A 15,237-nucleotide genomic window follows, 5' to 3' on the forward strand; every position below is an offset into this window, starting at 1 on the left:
CCCAGTATCCTTCTAAAAGAGGAATAGCCCTGACTGAAGATTTCTTATGTGAGCTGACTAGCTTTAGTTCAAGTACTACAGCAATTAGGAAAATCTTGCTTTTTGCCAACAGGGGATGATTAACAGAAAGTTGTTTGTTTTTTCTTTTAACCACTCTTCTTTCTGAGTGAGTCCTGTCAAGACTCAATCAGGCCTACAACAGCACTTGGAATTCCCTGCATGCCAGGTGGTAATGCTAAGAGGCAAAACTCTTACAAAGTGTTTTTCTTGGAGTTCCTCACCTTTCTCACTAGAGTCAAGTGCACACAGGCAGGATGCTTGCACAGGTCTGTAGATGCCTTTCAGCTGGTGGTAAAGAATAGTAATTAATAAGCAGCACATGCACATGTGTGACACCCACAGCCCTGTGGGATGATGTGGGAAAGGTGCTGCTGGAGGAATTGCTACACAGGTCAAGTAGAAGCTGCAGGCTTTTCCTTCTAGACCTGTGTGCTATGCGGGCGTGCCTGGGCTCTGCTCTGATCTGATTAGCTCTGTGATAGCTGCCATCTTCAGTTACACATCTTTGGGTTCAGTGGTGTGCCAGAGCTGAGGTCACCTCATTTCAGATATAACCCATCAACTGAGCTCCAGTACTATCCCTGTGTGCACTCCTGGCTTGCTCCAGAAGCAAAGGAGACCAGTTTAGTGTATTTCCTTATGGTCAAGTGGGGTCAAATTACATCACATATGATGCTGCCTGGAACTCATGTGTGCTGGGCTTGTAGTTCAGCAGAACACAGTAATTTGTGGCATGAATGTATATCTGAGCCTCTTGTCTGTTTTGGCTTTTGGGGGATGACTCTGAAAGCTTTTGGAAGGAGATGCCACCTAAGAATGGCTCTTGGGTGGTGTGGAAGAAATGGATGTGAGTGTGATACCAGGAAGACCAAGGGAAAAACCTCAGCTGTGGATGAGGAGACTGGGCAGTCACATATCTCCTCACCAGGACCACATGGATATACATGCCCAGTTCTGGAAGAGAATTCTTCTTTTCCCATCTTCCTCTAGTCCATTTCTTGTGCTCCTCAGCCTAAAGAGAACAAAATGTGATGGTATCCAGTTCACTGCAGGACTGTAAGCAGTGGACACTCAGCTGTGGGTTGGCAAGAAATGATTAATTTTCACAGAACACTGCACTGCTCTTTTATAAAACATATTAGTGTTGTTATAAATCAATGAACATGGTTTATAATAGCAATGATGCCCTTGAAATCTGTTAATACTGCAGTCAGTGGTGGTTTGCCAGAGCATTTAGTGCCCTTGGTTTCACCTTGGGCTATTAACTAACAAATCGGTTATTAGCCAGTGGTAATGACCAATTTTCTAGGGATGATTGCTTAAATATTGCCCACCTTGAAAAGAGAATTATTGCTCAACTGAAAACGGAACCCTTATTTTCAACTCGACAGAGCTAATGATCTTATCTGATTTCTTTATCTTCCTCCACCTACTCGAAGGTGGTCCGAGATTGTATTACTAGAGAATGGCTTCGCCTTCTGCCTTCTGTGACTTGAGTCCAGGAAAAGTTCCATATTTAATATTTATTCCCTAAGCATCGGTGGATGAAGACAGATGGTAATGAAACCAGCGTTGCTGAAAGTGACCACAATGATAATAGATTCTTTATGATGTCCAGAATTTCTGGACTCTCAGTCTCGGCTTAAATGTAGCGTGGCGCCAAGCCCGTCACCTTAAGCTTAGCATTCCTGTCATCTCCCTGACCTGTCTTTAGACCTGATGAGTGCAGGCTGCACTAAAGGCATCAATCTGTCTTTCTCCCCCATAAATGTTTTAAATACCCAAAGCTGGTCACAAATGACACATTCTGCAAGAAAACCTGTGTGAGGTGGGGGCTGGGAGGCAAAATATTGAGGGTAGGAAAAAAAAAATATAATCTTTACTCATTGGATGTATATGTTTGTTAATGTGCTATACATTGGAAGGATATCCCTGTGGTTTGTGCTTTCTGCTTACAGTCATCTTCCCAAAGCAGGATGTTTTAGATATTTTTGGTATTGTGAACCCAACCAATTTTTCAGAAGTGCAAGCAACTCCATATGAATTTAGTTTATGGAGAGTGGAATTTTGGTTGTTAACTTTTGAGGTTCCCTTAGGACTTAGCTAGGTGAGTGAATGAAAGGGTTTTGACTAGAAGCTGAATTTACCTCTCTTCTCAGGCTAATTCTGCTGCTAAATAAAACCTCTGCATTTCAGAAATGAAAACCCCTAAGTGTGGTTTTAACCAGCAATAGTTTGGACCTTGTATTGATGGGGTGAGCTTGGAACAAGGAGTCAGAGGAAGAATTTGGGCAGCATGTGTGGGTCCTCGGATTCCTGGTGCCAGCAATGCTCTCTGGCAGCTCACACAAATTGTCCTGTAGGATGCAGTTCCTGCACTGTGATTCCTGCCCAGCTGCAGGGCCAGGCCCACCCATGGCAAGGTTAAAACAGAAGTCAATGGTTTCCACAAGCATGGAGGGTATTGTATGCTCACCTCTCTCTTCCTCTATCAGGAATATGTAAATGAGAATTCACACCTATGCTATGGCACCAGATGGACTCAGCTTCTCCCTGCCCATAAGTCTCTCTCTTAAAAAAAGAAAACCAACCCAGAAAACAAGAAACAGTGTACTGTGCACAAGCAACTTATTTTTTTATACCATCCCCTACTTTTATTTTGCTTCATTTATCTCACACCTGAAGTCTGTGCAGTTTGTGCTGTTACAATGGAACTTGTATATGGATCTGAGCTCAGGAAAATTAATGGCAAAAATCCCTGAGTCCTAGAAGTTGAGATGTATGTGGGAAATATTTGAGGAGGGGTGGAGATGAATTCTTAGCTAAAACTGGAAAAGCTTGTATAACTGTGGAGGAATTTGATGTTGAATATTATGTTGCTTCATTTTTTTACAGCTGGACTTGATGATCTTTTCCAACCTAAATGATTCTATGATACTATTATATAAAATAACATTTTAATTGCTACAAAAATAGTGGAGCATGGGTGTAAGAAACTGTGTCTTATAGGGCAGCAATGGAAAATCAGGCCCACCTAGCAGGGATTGAATCTTCCAAGATGCTGCTGGATAAATAAATAAATAGACTTTCTTTTTTTCTTATTTTCCAAACAAGAGCAACATGCAGTGCTCTTCATCTGTCTGAGACAGCAGGAACAGTCTGCTGGGGACATTGGGGAGCATCTTTCTTGCCTCCACTCTATGCTGCCAGTGTCAGGTTGCTGGTGCTGGGTCTTGCTGAGATTCCCAGTCCAACAGGAGTAAATAATGGATGTTGCACCAGCTGGCTGGTTGGCCTGTAAAATTCTGTTTCTAAACACAGGATAAAAGGAGAGAAAAAAATACAAAAATACGTGCTCTCCTGTCCATATCCCCAATATTCAACCTAAAATATATAATGTAACTTTTACTTAGCAATGTTTTTAGAAGACTATTCTGAGTGCATTAGGCCAAAGCTTAGTCATTGTGTATGATAGGGCTCTGCATTTATATTTGTATGAGTTAAATCAGCTATGCTACTTCTATGCACCAGCTAAAACACTTGCATCCTGGTAACCATCAAGAGTGCTCTAAAAATCCAGAATTAACAAAACCAGAAGGGTTCTCTGGGGTGGGTCCAGGCAGGATGTGAAAGGGAAAAAGGGACTGGTGTGGTCCCTCTTCAAAAGCTGACTGCTGTCACTCTGCCCTCACTGAGAGCTCAGAACCATTTCCACAGAGGGCAGCTTTATGCCGACACCAGCAGCATTGGAACCACCCCTCCTTGAATACCTTAAGGACAGACACTCAGGGAGAGACCCCTGAAGTGACTTCTTTGACCAGCTGGAAATACTTGAAAAATGCCACATTTCAGAAAGTGGGTGCCGGACTCTGCTTGAAAGCTCACCAAATAACTTGAGCCCTCAGAATTAAAGTCCTTGTGATCGCCAGGCATTTTGAAAAGACTGGTGATTGTTGTGCTGTCAAATTTTTGAGGAACTGTATGAAACAGGTAAAGCTCAACAATAATTAGGTCTCTGCTTTCGAGACAGAATGTGAAGTCTCAGGAGAGGCACTAAAATTTGGCATGATGAAATGCAGAACAAATTAAATCATTATACAGTTGAAATTCCCTTCTTTCAGTAACCCACAATACAGACAAATGCACCTTACAAAATTGCCATCAGCAATTGCAACCAGCAATATTGCCATAGTCTCAAGAAGCAGTGATTTTATTTCAGCTTTTAACTGATTTCTTGCAAGTCTTTATGACTCTTTCTATGTGCCCCAGACCCCAAAGAATAAATTAGCACAGTAGGTCAGTAGAGAAAAGGTTAACACGGTTCCTCTGGGGAGAAAGTCTGCTTACAGCTGAGAAGAGGGGTAGGGCAGCTGTAGGGCTTTATCTGCCCTATGCAGGTAAGAGTCTCTGTGAAAAAAACCAGCTTAAAAAAGAAATGAAGAAAAGGAGTCAGGGGCTTTGTTGGAACTCGTTTACCATGGGAAGGGTTTTGTTTCTCCTTCTGAATTTACTTGCCTTTCCCCAAGGCATCTATCTCTAAGATGCTTTTAACAGGTAGGATAATTTCCTTTTAGACGCACTAGGGGCTGTGATTTGGGTACTTTGTACCTGTGTTCTTCTGAGAGTCCTCTACAGAGCACAGAGAGGAAATTTCCCCTAATTCTTTTCGATCTGTGTGGGGGTTGCCTGCATTTGTCTAGGAATTCTAGGTAGGTGGAAACTCTTACCCAAAGGCAGATTGACTTCTGAGGGGCCATGGGCTGCATTAACTTCTGCGTGAGATCAGCAGGCTTGGAGCTTTCTGGAAGTGTCTGGATTGCTGTACGGAGTGCAAACACCACACATGCAGTGAGGCTGTCCAAGAAATCCTGGACAGATGGTATTCTGTGATGTGGTATGTTCTCCATTACTGGAAACTTTTCTACTGCAATTGGATGGCTTTCTGAAAGATAGTTGAATTCATCTGTAGCTATTGGACTCAGTGTGGAATTTAATTTAGAGAAGCCCTATGGCCCGTGTTACTCAGGAGATTAGATTGGGTGATCGGTAGTACCTTCTGGCCTAAAATCACAACTGCCTAAAACTCTAATATATCTAGTTAAAAGCTGGGTTTGGCTTTTACAATGGCCAGGTTGCCCTCAGCAGCATAAGTTTTTCTAAGCCTCACACTAGAAAGGACTGCCAAAACCTTCTGCTACAAGGAGCACAGGCATGTACGCAGTGTGCTATACGTCTGCTCTGTATATTTGTGGTGAGCAAAATATAAATCTTTCCAGTAAAACCACTCACAAGAAACCTGTTTGCCAAGTTACTTTCCTTCTTGCCTGGGAATTGAAGGGAACTTTTTCTTTTTTGTCATATAAGCAAGAAAACAATGGAATTGATTCTCTAGTTCTGACCCCTGTTCTCCAAGGTACATGCTCCCACCACTCTGGGTTTTGCACAGCTTCACAGGGGAAATCAGGAGCAAAAAGTTCAACTCTTGTGGCTTATCTGAGCAGGAAGTTAGTACAGAACAAGTTTGGGGCTATGTTTTAGGCATCGTAACTGTTCTGTGTTAAATCCCACAGCAGATGTTCCTCTGTACTAAAGTGCCTTTGTGCAGTTTGGCTTGATCCACTTTCCAAGGGGATTAATTTAAACAACAGAAATGGCACCTGTGTCTCAGGAGTTCATGAAATGGCTACTGTGTTTTAGATTTTAATCCTCATTTATTTATTGCTCCTTTGCTAGATGGTCAGGTCTTTACTAGAGCAACATTCAGACTTTTCAGAGCAGCTGCAGAGAACCAACCATATTGTAATTTTTCCTCTTTCAGAAGGCCAGAATAAGGTTGATACACTATTCCCTTTTAGTAGACAGTGAGATATTGTACTGTTCTCAGGCTTCTAAAAACCCTGCCTTGTGGACAGCATCTACTGCAAACTGTTGTCAAAGCAATACCTTGAAAGCAGGAAGGATTATGAACAAACCAAGCCTGAAACTGTCTGGATGGGAATATCCACCTGAAGGGCACTTGAAGGAAATATTCATAAGTCTGAAAAAAAAAATCTGTAATAATTTAAACCCAGTAAATATTAAATAAAACCATGTCAGGGGTATGATCTGTCTTGAAAAAGTTCTGTCTTAAGCAGTGCAGGTGCAAAGGATAGGATACCTACAATATCACGTTGTGGAATAACTGCTATTACAGAATGGAAGTTGTAGGTGCAAATGACCTATTAGATGGAATTTTCTCCAACAAAGTGGTAAAGTTATTCCTTCTGGTATTTTACATATAGATTTATCTCTACTTGTTGGGAAACTCTTCCTGGCAATGCACATCCCAGTAGTGATAACTGAGGCATGTGTACTGAAAGTTGACCAGCATTAAATAAAGGCTGTGTGTAAAATGGGGTGTTAGACCCCTTAGATGTTTCAGTACATCTGTGACTGTCTGCAAGATAGTTCTGCTGGTGTGAACACCAGTAATGAAGGCTCAGTCATTCCTGCCTGCATAAGGCTTTCCTCTACATGAGATTCTGGTGCTTTCTGCTGTAGAGTGTGAAGTTTTGATGCATGTCCAATGCCAGAGCTGAGACACAGAACATCAGAACTGAAGGAGCAGATCCAGAATGACACAAACACCAGCATGGCATGAACATCTGGAAACTCCATTAGGAGTGTGGATTCCCAGATGGTGTTGAGAGGGGAGGGCGGGAAATTGGGCTGCAGATGCCAGACGGTCTCACCTTGCCTTGGCTGCTTGGAGGGAAAAGAGATGGAGAGGTCAGTAGCAGCAGAAAAACAATGAGGAAGGAAGATCTACCGGAGCTTGTCTTCATTCTCTTGTCTCTTTCCACTGCCTTCCGCTGCCTCAGCCAAGTTGCCTGATAAATTTTCCTACTCTCAGCTCTTGGCTTTTTTCTTTGAAGCCACACTGTGATCTGGTCCCAGGTGACTTCTCCTGTGCCCCTGTGCTTCCCCTCTGTCAAGCACATCATTAAAACCCATTCCTTCCAAAAGGTAATTTATACACTCATAAGACTCCACATTAAATATCTGGGGATTTCCAAAAGGAAACAGTAGAAATAATTTCCAAACATGCTAACTTTGCTATCATCTCTAGTTCTACTCTTCTCCCTCCCCTTCCCCCATGTTTCTGTTGGTTTTATTCAGATTCAAGGATACCAGCCCCAAGGTGACACTTATTTTTTAAGAGCTGGAAAGACCGAAAAAGATTATATCCAAGTAAATATGATACATTGCTCATTTACAACAGCTAATGAACTGATGAAACTGCCAGGTAGGGTTTTGTCTCAACAACCTGACTTGAGAGCACTTTTTGATCTCCCCCTTCAGCACTGAAGGCTATTTTTTTCTCTTAGTATCCATGCTGGTAGATTCTGCAAAAGGCAGCACATGCTATCCTTTGTGTTAATGGGAAACCCACTGTTTCTGTAAAGACCTTCCTAAAAAGCCAGGAAGAGGTAAACAGTGAACTTAGCTTCCTCTGGTATTACTTTCTTATCCACCTGCCTGCAGAGATTCTAACGTGCTACTTGTATTATGTAGGTCATGAATAATAAAGTATTTTGGCTGGAGCTGAACAAAGCTAATAGATAGGAGGGTCATGTTTGCTATTTGCTTTGCATACATTTGCAGGTATTTTACAACACAGATGACCAACAAAAACACCAATATTCTTGTAGGGCCTGTGGGGTGCCAAAGACCTATTTGTTGCTTTGCTATGTGACTGCGCTGTCAGGGTAAAAATTTCAGTGATGCCAGATGAAAAAGCTTTCCTACTGACACATGATGGTGGTGGTTCTTATCTTTTATGATAAAGCTTGGTGCTGATCTGCACCTTTCCCCTTTGCTTGAGCTAACTGTAAGCCGTCTTCCCACAGCCTAGGAAACCTCTGCTGGTTTACTTAATATTTTTCCCTCCAGTGTCCTTTTGTGGTGGTCTCAGCAAAACCTTGAAAGGTGAAGGTGAAACACATCAAATAAAATACTCTTGCAGCAGTGCTGGTTCAGCCAGGGGGAGAGCAGTAATGAAAATAGCATGAAAACACCTGATGATGTTTTCAGTTCTGTTTGGCAGGTCAAAAGACCTTAGAGGGAACACAAAGAGACACCAAATACTGTAGTAATATTGAGCTACATAATAATAGAGTATTCATTAGTCATTACAAAGAAATAATAATTTTAATAATAGCATGAAATGGTAAATAGTTCCAAAGTGGAAAGATATACAGCAGTTGGTTTACTTCCCTTATAAAGAGAAGACAAAACAAAAAATACACTGTGTAACCAAGCAATAATATTCTCTTTTATAGTCTCTGGCAAGAAGTTAATAATGGTTCTGTGCTGTTAAGGGCTCAGGACAATTTTAAAGGAATTTGATATTTTGGTCACCCAGGGAACCATTTTTAAAGTGAGGCTGGTCTTGTTCATGTGATGAAGCTCTGAAATCATAGAAGTTGACCTGCAACAAAAGCAAACAAACAAAAAAGACTTTTTGATTCTATCATAGACATTTGGCTGTAAATCACCACCAGCCTCAGAACTCACTTAAAAATATATGATGTTATTTGACATTTTCTTAGCAGTCAAGCAGAAAACTCCAGCTCCTGGATCATACAGATTTAATGTAGGAGTACAGTAAGGTACCCAGTACCTTTCATGATTATATCAACAGCACTTTCTGTTGGCTGACACATCAGGCTTGTTTAAAACCATTAGACCAAAGCAGACATGCTTCCCTTCACCTTTTTTTTTTTATTTTTTCATAATTTCTGAATTGATCAATTATGGGAGATTTTGAGAAAGTAATAAAAACCAAACAGGAGGCAGACAGTTTAAGAGCCAACTCTTAAATCATCATTATTAGCAACAAAATGGTGTTTTATGACTTTGAATAAACAGATTTACTAATCTGAAAACTGTCTCACTTGCTCCTTAGTCTTTTCTTCACAACTGCAATTTATAAGAAGAAGCTGTCCTTCTGCATTTCAGGTATACAGGAGAAAGCAGCTTCTGTGTGTAAATTAGAAATATATTTCAATTTTCTTGGCACTGTTGTAACTAAACAGCCTGTTAACCTATTTAAATAGGAGAACATACTCTGTACTCCTGTTCTAGAATACATCAAAAATAATGTGATTATGTCTGTTTTGATACAAACCTATCTTACTGCTACCTATATGCTTTTACATGAATGATACATGGAATTAGTTCCACATTTCTTCTCTTACAATTAGCATATTAATGTGCCAGACAGATAATGCTAAAAGCCTGGCTGCTTGAGCACACACAGTACCTTCTTCATGGAGCTGCAACACTCAGCCCCTGTGAGTCCTCAGGAATGTATCTGTACAAGCTCTGCCTCCTGCTTGTCCTGAGAGCAGCCCTGACCTATGGACCACAGCTGAGATACTTCAGGCACTTATTTACTTTGTTGGCCTCAGAAATTCCACTAGAAGAGAAAGGCTCAGTGTCAGGCTGCCCACAATGGGGCCTTTGCTTTTCCTAGGGGTGTGTGTGGATGTGTTCGCCCGTCACGGCCGCGCACGCTCCTCTGTATCTCGGACAGTCCAGGGGATTTCTGACTGCCCAGAGCTCACATTCATGTCTTTGCTGTGTGCCTTTCTGTATGCTCACTTCTGCATACAGGCCATGCATTTCTGTTTTATGTATGCAATGTGGAGGTTCAGGCAGTCTCCCATGGCTTTATATGTCAGGGATCCAGCACGGCTGGTGAAAGTCCCTAATCTTGAGTCTATCTTGGTGAAACAGTAATGAACTTGTAAAAACAGGAAGCAGTGGAAAACAAATGAATTTCAGCTGGTGTTTGAAGAGCTGTCAGATCCCCTCGTTGAAATGTTTCAGAGGAACATCTTTCTGATAAAACCTCTGAGAAAAGTGGAGGAGTTTCAGAAGAGTGATTGGAAAAACAGGATGCCGACTGGCAGGCTTTGCTAATGCATTGCATCTGTAAAGACTCCAGCAACTGAACACAGCATTAGCTATGTGAGAGCCACGGAACTAGGGAAAGTTATTACATCTGAGCGTGATGGGAAGAAGGGGGAAGGGGGAAAGCAGCTGCTCCCTTTATGCATCTTGCAGTTTGCATTTTTTTTGAGACTTTGACATTTTTTGTTCCATCTACTTTGCTGTTAGCACGCCGCCTTAATTCTAACACTGATGAACAATGCTGCTTTGCTGTTCAATATCATCTTTCCTCTGAGGCTCTTCCAGCATTTCATGAATGTTAGGGAAGCTTTGCCATGCCATGAGACATAGTGAGGACTTGCTGGCTTCACATAGATGCTGCATCTCTTTGCATAGGTGTCTGCACATTTTTGGGAGATATTATCCTCATTTTACAGTGGCTTATGTAATGGGATTACAGGATCCTTGAGTTTCCACTAATTTCACCTTTTCTCCATTCCAGAGTTTCTGGTCACTGTTAAACTGACATTCTGGTGCTGCCAGTTGGTTTTGGGGGGCTTCTTCCACTCTTGTCTAGGACAGGACTGTTTATTTTTGTCTTAACTCCTGCTTGACTCATGCTCTTGAAAATTAAGGTGTGGGAGCATGAGTATGACTGGAGCAGAGCCCATACAGATAAAGGAGCTCAAGGATATTCTTGCTTCCTCAAGCCTATACATAGTTGTGCTTCATTAAGCTAGAAATTTGGTGCTTATAGCCAGGAGAGTGTTAAAAATGTAGAGTGAATTGATTTGACAGCGTGAAGCAAATTGTAGCAGAACTGTTGATGACACAGAACCAGTCCTGGCTGTGTGGCTTTACCCACATCCTTCCAGTTCTGCTTTTGCTGGAGTTGTCCCTCAGAGCTGAACTGCCATCCAAGGAACACGTCTGAGAGCAGGAGCCTGTCTGTAGGGTCTCACTGATGAGTGTCTAATACAACAGGCCAGCCTTACAGCATACAGCTGTGTGCTTTCCCTCCTGCAGTGAGTTATTTCTTGTTTCTTGTTTCTTTGCATTTAATCAATCTGCAATTCACTGAAAAACTTACACATGAGCCCTCCTTACTCAGCAAAGCACTGAAACTTCTGCCTTCAAAAAAACTCTTCTGAGAATGCCTCTGAGGATGTGCATGTACCTTTTTGGAGCTGGTGCACCCAGAGCATTGGGGTGGTGCTGAGACCTGCCTTTGAGTGTCTTTCTGGGGCTGTCACAGCCCTTTTTGGGGGAGTGACTCCAAAGGTTGTAGGCTTTGTTTATGCCTAAGTGGATTCTAACATCTGAGTCATGGCAGCACAACTGCAATTCCAAACATCCTGATCTCTGCAAGAGGATCTAACAGTGGTCCCAGGAAAGCCAAGGACGTAGCAGCAACTGAAACAATGTAAACAGGAATACATTTAAAATAACAAGATGCAGAAAAATATCCAACAAAGCTGGTCTTCATTAAACCCTTTCTCAGCTGTCTCTCAGCCGTTCCCACTGCTGCTTTGGTGCATCCCAGTTCTGTCTGCTCCTACAGCCCTTCCCTGGAAGGCAGATGCTTTTGTGGGTGAAGCATCAGGCTGGGAGTTGGGAAGCTTGATTTTGCTACTGAGTTGGGCAAAAGCAGTGTCAAGTTTGCCTTTTCAGTGCCTGTCCTATGATTCTTATCAGCCTGACCTCCCAAAAGGCAGAGTTCATGCGGAGTTTCATATACATGAATCACAGGAGCTGTTGTTGATGGGTTTCCATGTGTGTGGAAGGGATTGTGGGGGCAGGCAGATGCTCTCTTTGAGGAGACTATTCAGGGCATGGCTCAAAAAGTCTCTGCTTTCCTTTCTGAATATCAGGCAGTGTTTACAGAGATATAAAAATATTTTTTCAATCACATAAAAATATCTGCTGCTTAATTCCTGTATACTCTGCTCCTTCCGTAACTAATTAATCATCATGATGTCCTATGAAAAATGTAATTATCTCAGTTGCTGCTGTCCCATTTCACAGGCAAGGAAAACTCTGGGGACACCTTGCTGTACTGTAGTGGTGTTCTGTTGATCCCAGGGAGCCTGGGTGCCTCTTAAGCATAAGCCAGGGTTTACAAATCCTGCCTTGGTTCTGGAAAGAAATACATGATGAAATTTATCATGTGCTGTAACTTACAGAGAAGAAAAACAATTTTCACATTTCTGCCTTAATGCATACTTGTCTTTATGTTGCTTTGCTTTGATCTGCTTCATCTTTTTGAGGCAACTGACTTCCTAGAGCAAGGGCTGCTGTCTGTTAGCTGCTCACATCCCCAGTTTGAACACCCACTCTAACCCTGGCAGGCCCTTCACCCTCTGCATTTTCTTTTATTCTTTTTAATGGATAAATACTTTGGTGTTATGGAGTGTTTTGTTTGCTTTGTTTTTTTTTTTTTTTTTATTTGTGTTATCACTGTGTTGTTTAAAATAGATATCATAATGATGAGTTGCATTTTTTTTTTTCATTCAGATTGCTGATATTTTGATGGTAAAGAGTTTCCTTCTATGACACGCATTTTGTTAATTTGCCAAAATTAAGGTAGAATTTTAGGTCATGTTGTAGAAAGGTGATTGAAATGTCCAGTCACAGCTATAGTTAATGTGCGTGTCTAACAGGAGTCAGTGTGAAGATGGAAATTTGGAATGATGGAAATTTGGAACAATGGAAAATCTTATGTTTCTTGGTCTGAGATTCTAGACATCTGAGTTCAGAAATAATTTTAATTTTGGAACCCAGCTATTAGTATCTGTCACACACATCCAGTTTCACATTATCATATTAATCAGTGTTGTCCAACACCAGTTTGCCTGAAAATCAGATATTGGATGAGAAAGACTCTGACCTTGGGTGGCTGTGGGGTTGTGCCCCTTGGTGTTGGCTTCAGCCCCATTGTAACTGCTGGATCCCAGTGAACTCAGACTCCCACAAATGTGCAATGTTGACTCTGCAAATCTGTTTCTCTGTGAAACTTCTATTGTTCTGTGCTATAAGCCTTGAGAATTGTCTCCATCAGAAAAAATAATTTGCCAGATGTCTTAATAAGCCCTGTGCATTTATAGTTCTATATAAGGAGGATTTTTTAAAGCAGCGGATGTTTATTTTTGGCAGCTTCTTTCATTTAACAATTTTCCTGCTCCAGCTACCCTCCAAAAAACTGATAAGTGTATCCTCTTCCCATCTTTCAAATTTAGAGATGAGCATCAGGACTGGGTCCAGTCTGTATGTTTGGCCTTAGTCCAAACATGTCTGAGCATGGCAGATCTGGGCAAAGTTCCAGTCCAGGTTACAGAATCTGTGAGTCTGCTATTTTCTTTATCATCGCTCAAATGAAATGGATTTAAAGGTTTAGCCTATACTTCTAATATTTAAGAAAGCATCTATTTGTGTACGTAATGGGAAAGAGAAATAGAACATTGACTTGAAAACCCTCCAGTTCTAATAAGGGAAACAGCTTTCTCATAGGTTCCCACATCATCAGTCAGCTCATCACATGCATGCTGCTGTAAGACTTTTTTTTGCGATGAATTGAATAATCACATCTGTTTCTCAAGCTTGAGAAAAGTTTAAAAAGTCATTAACATTCTCTGTTTCCACCATTGGCAGAATCTTTTTTTTTTTTTTTTTTTTTTCTTAAAAGAGAATCTTGGCAGTGTAGACACGTGTGCATGTGAAAAACTTATTTATGTATGTTTGTGTATGTGCCTGCAGCTGAAGTGATTGTGTGTGACTGTGAGCACTTCCACACAGACGGACAACAGCCACTTGTGCACAGGCACTCAGCCACCACCTGCAGGCACGGACACAGGGATGAAACATTTATCCTGAGTTGCAAGGGACACACAGCAATCATCCAGTCCAGCTCCTGGCCCTGCACAGACACCCCAACAATCCTCCCCTGTGTGTGACAGCATTCTCCCAATGTCCTTGGAGCTCTGGCAGCCTCCGGGCTGTGCCCATTCCCTGGGGAGCCTGGGCAGTGCCCAGCACCTTCTGGGGGAAGATCCTTTCCCCGATACCCCACCTAAACCTCCCTGGCACAGCTCCAGCCGTTCCCTGGGTGCTGTCACTGTCACACAGAGCGAGCTCGGTGCTGTCACTGTCACACAGAGCGAGCTCGGTGCTGTCACTGTCACACAGAGCGAGCTCAGTGCTGTCCCTCCACGGCCTGTCTTGAGGAACCTGCAGCCCCTGGTGAGGCTCTCCCTCAGTCTCCTCCAGATTGACCCGACCAAATGCTCTCAGCCACTCCAACACAGCTTCTTCTCCATCTGCACAGCCTCCTCCGGGCGCTGTCTGACAGCTCTGTATCCTTCTTACACAGCACTGCCCAAAACTGCCCCGGCACTCGAGGTGAGGCTGCTCCAGCCCGGAGGCAGCGGGACAATCCCCCCTGGCCCGGCTGGTGATGCTGCCCCTCAGGACAGGGATGTCCCTCCTGGCTGCCAGGGCACTGCTGACTCAAATTCCACTTCCCAGCGACCCAGGAGCTCCAGGTCCCTTCCCGCAGCGCTGCTCTCCAGCCTCAATCCCACCCTGTCCGTACACGCAGGGATGCCCCGTCCAGGTGCAGAACCCAGCCCTCGTTCAACTTCATCGAGCTGTGATCGCCCAACCCTCCGATTTGTCTGGGTCGCTCTGCAGGGCTCGAAGGATGGGCTGTGTGGGAGCAGTGCCCGCACACATCCGCTCTTCTCCCAAAATCCCGACTTTTCGCACCAGGAGCGAGCAGCAAGCTCCAGGCACATGCAGGCAGGAGACACGAGAGGGCAGCGTCCCCTCTGCTGCCGCCGCTGCCGGGGCTCGCTCCCATTGTTATGTTTATGCAAACAGCCTTTGACATAATAGCTTTGAAACAGTTGAAAATTGGATTGTGCCTTTAGGCCAAACATTCAGACCACCACCTTGGCTATATTCATCTGCCACAGTAAATTGGGTTCAGCCTTGGCTCCACATACTGTATTTCAGGGAAGGATTACAGCCTAGCAATAACTTTTGTACAGGAAAGACAAATGCAAACTCCTGGCAGAAATATTGGAGCTGTTTAGTTGTGCAACCCCCTATCTGGAGGAATACAGATTGCGTTGAGAATTTCTTTGGACATCCGAGGAGCAAATAAAACAAATTCTCAGGCTGGAATCTCCATTCCTTTCTTTTTCAGCTTCCTAATGCAATCTAATTATGGTTTAACCTCCTGAA

At 42.9% G+C, this 15,237-nt stretch overlaps 2 long non-coding RNA genes across 2 annotated transcripts in view; both read left to right on the forward strand.

The window, feature by feature from the left end:
- The window catches only part of LOC110470840 (uncharacterized), a 226,205-nt gene that overhangs the window by 35,117 nt on the left and 175,851 nt on the right, over positions 1 to 15,237 (forward strand). The gene's annotated exons all lie outside the window — the stretch shown is intronic.
- The window catches only part of LOC146766192 (uncharacterized), a 50,225-nt gene that overhangs the window by 19,457 nt on the left and 15,531 nt on the right, over positions 1 to 15,237 (forward strand). The window contains exon 2 of the long non-coding RNA XR_014958336.1: positions 1 to 15,237. This exon is cut by the window's left edge and continues 16,939 nt beyond it; it is cut by the window's right edge and continues 15,531 nt beyond it. This is a non-coding gene — a long non-coding RNA (uncharacterized LOC146766192).

The sequence above is a fragment of the Lonchura striata genome, chromosome 13 (genome assembly GCF_050655825.1).
Source record: "Lonchura striata isolate lonStrDom1 chromosome 13, ASM5065582v1, whole genome shotgun sequence".
Classification (NCBI taxonomy): domain Eukaryota; kingdom Metazoa; phylum Chordata; class Aves; order Passeriformes; family Estrildidae; genus Lonchura; species Lonchura striata.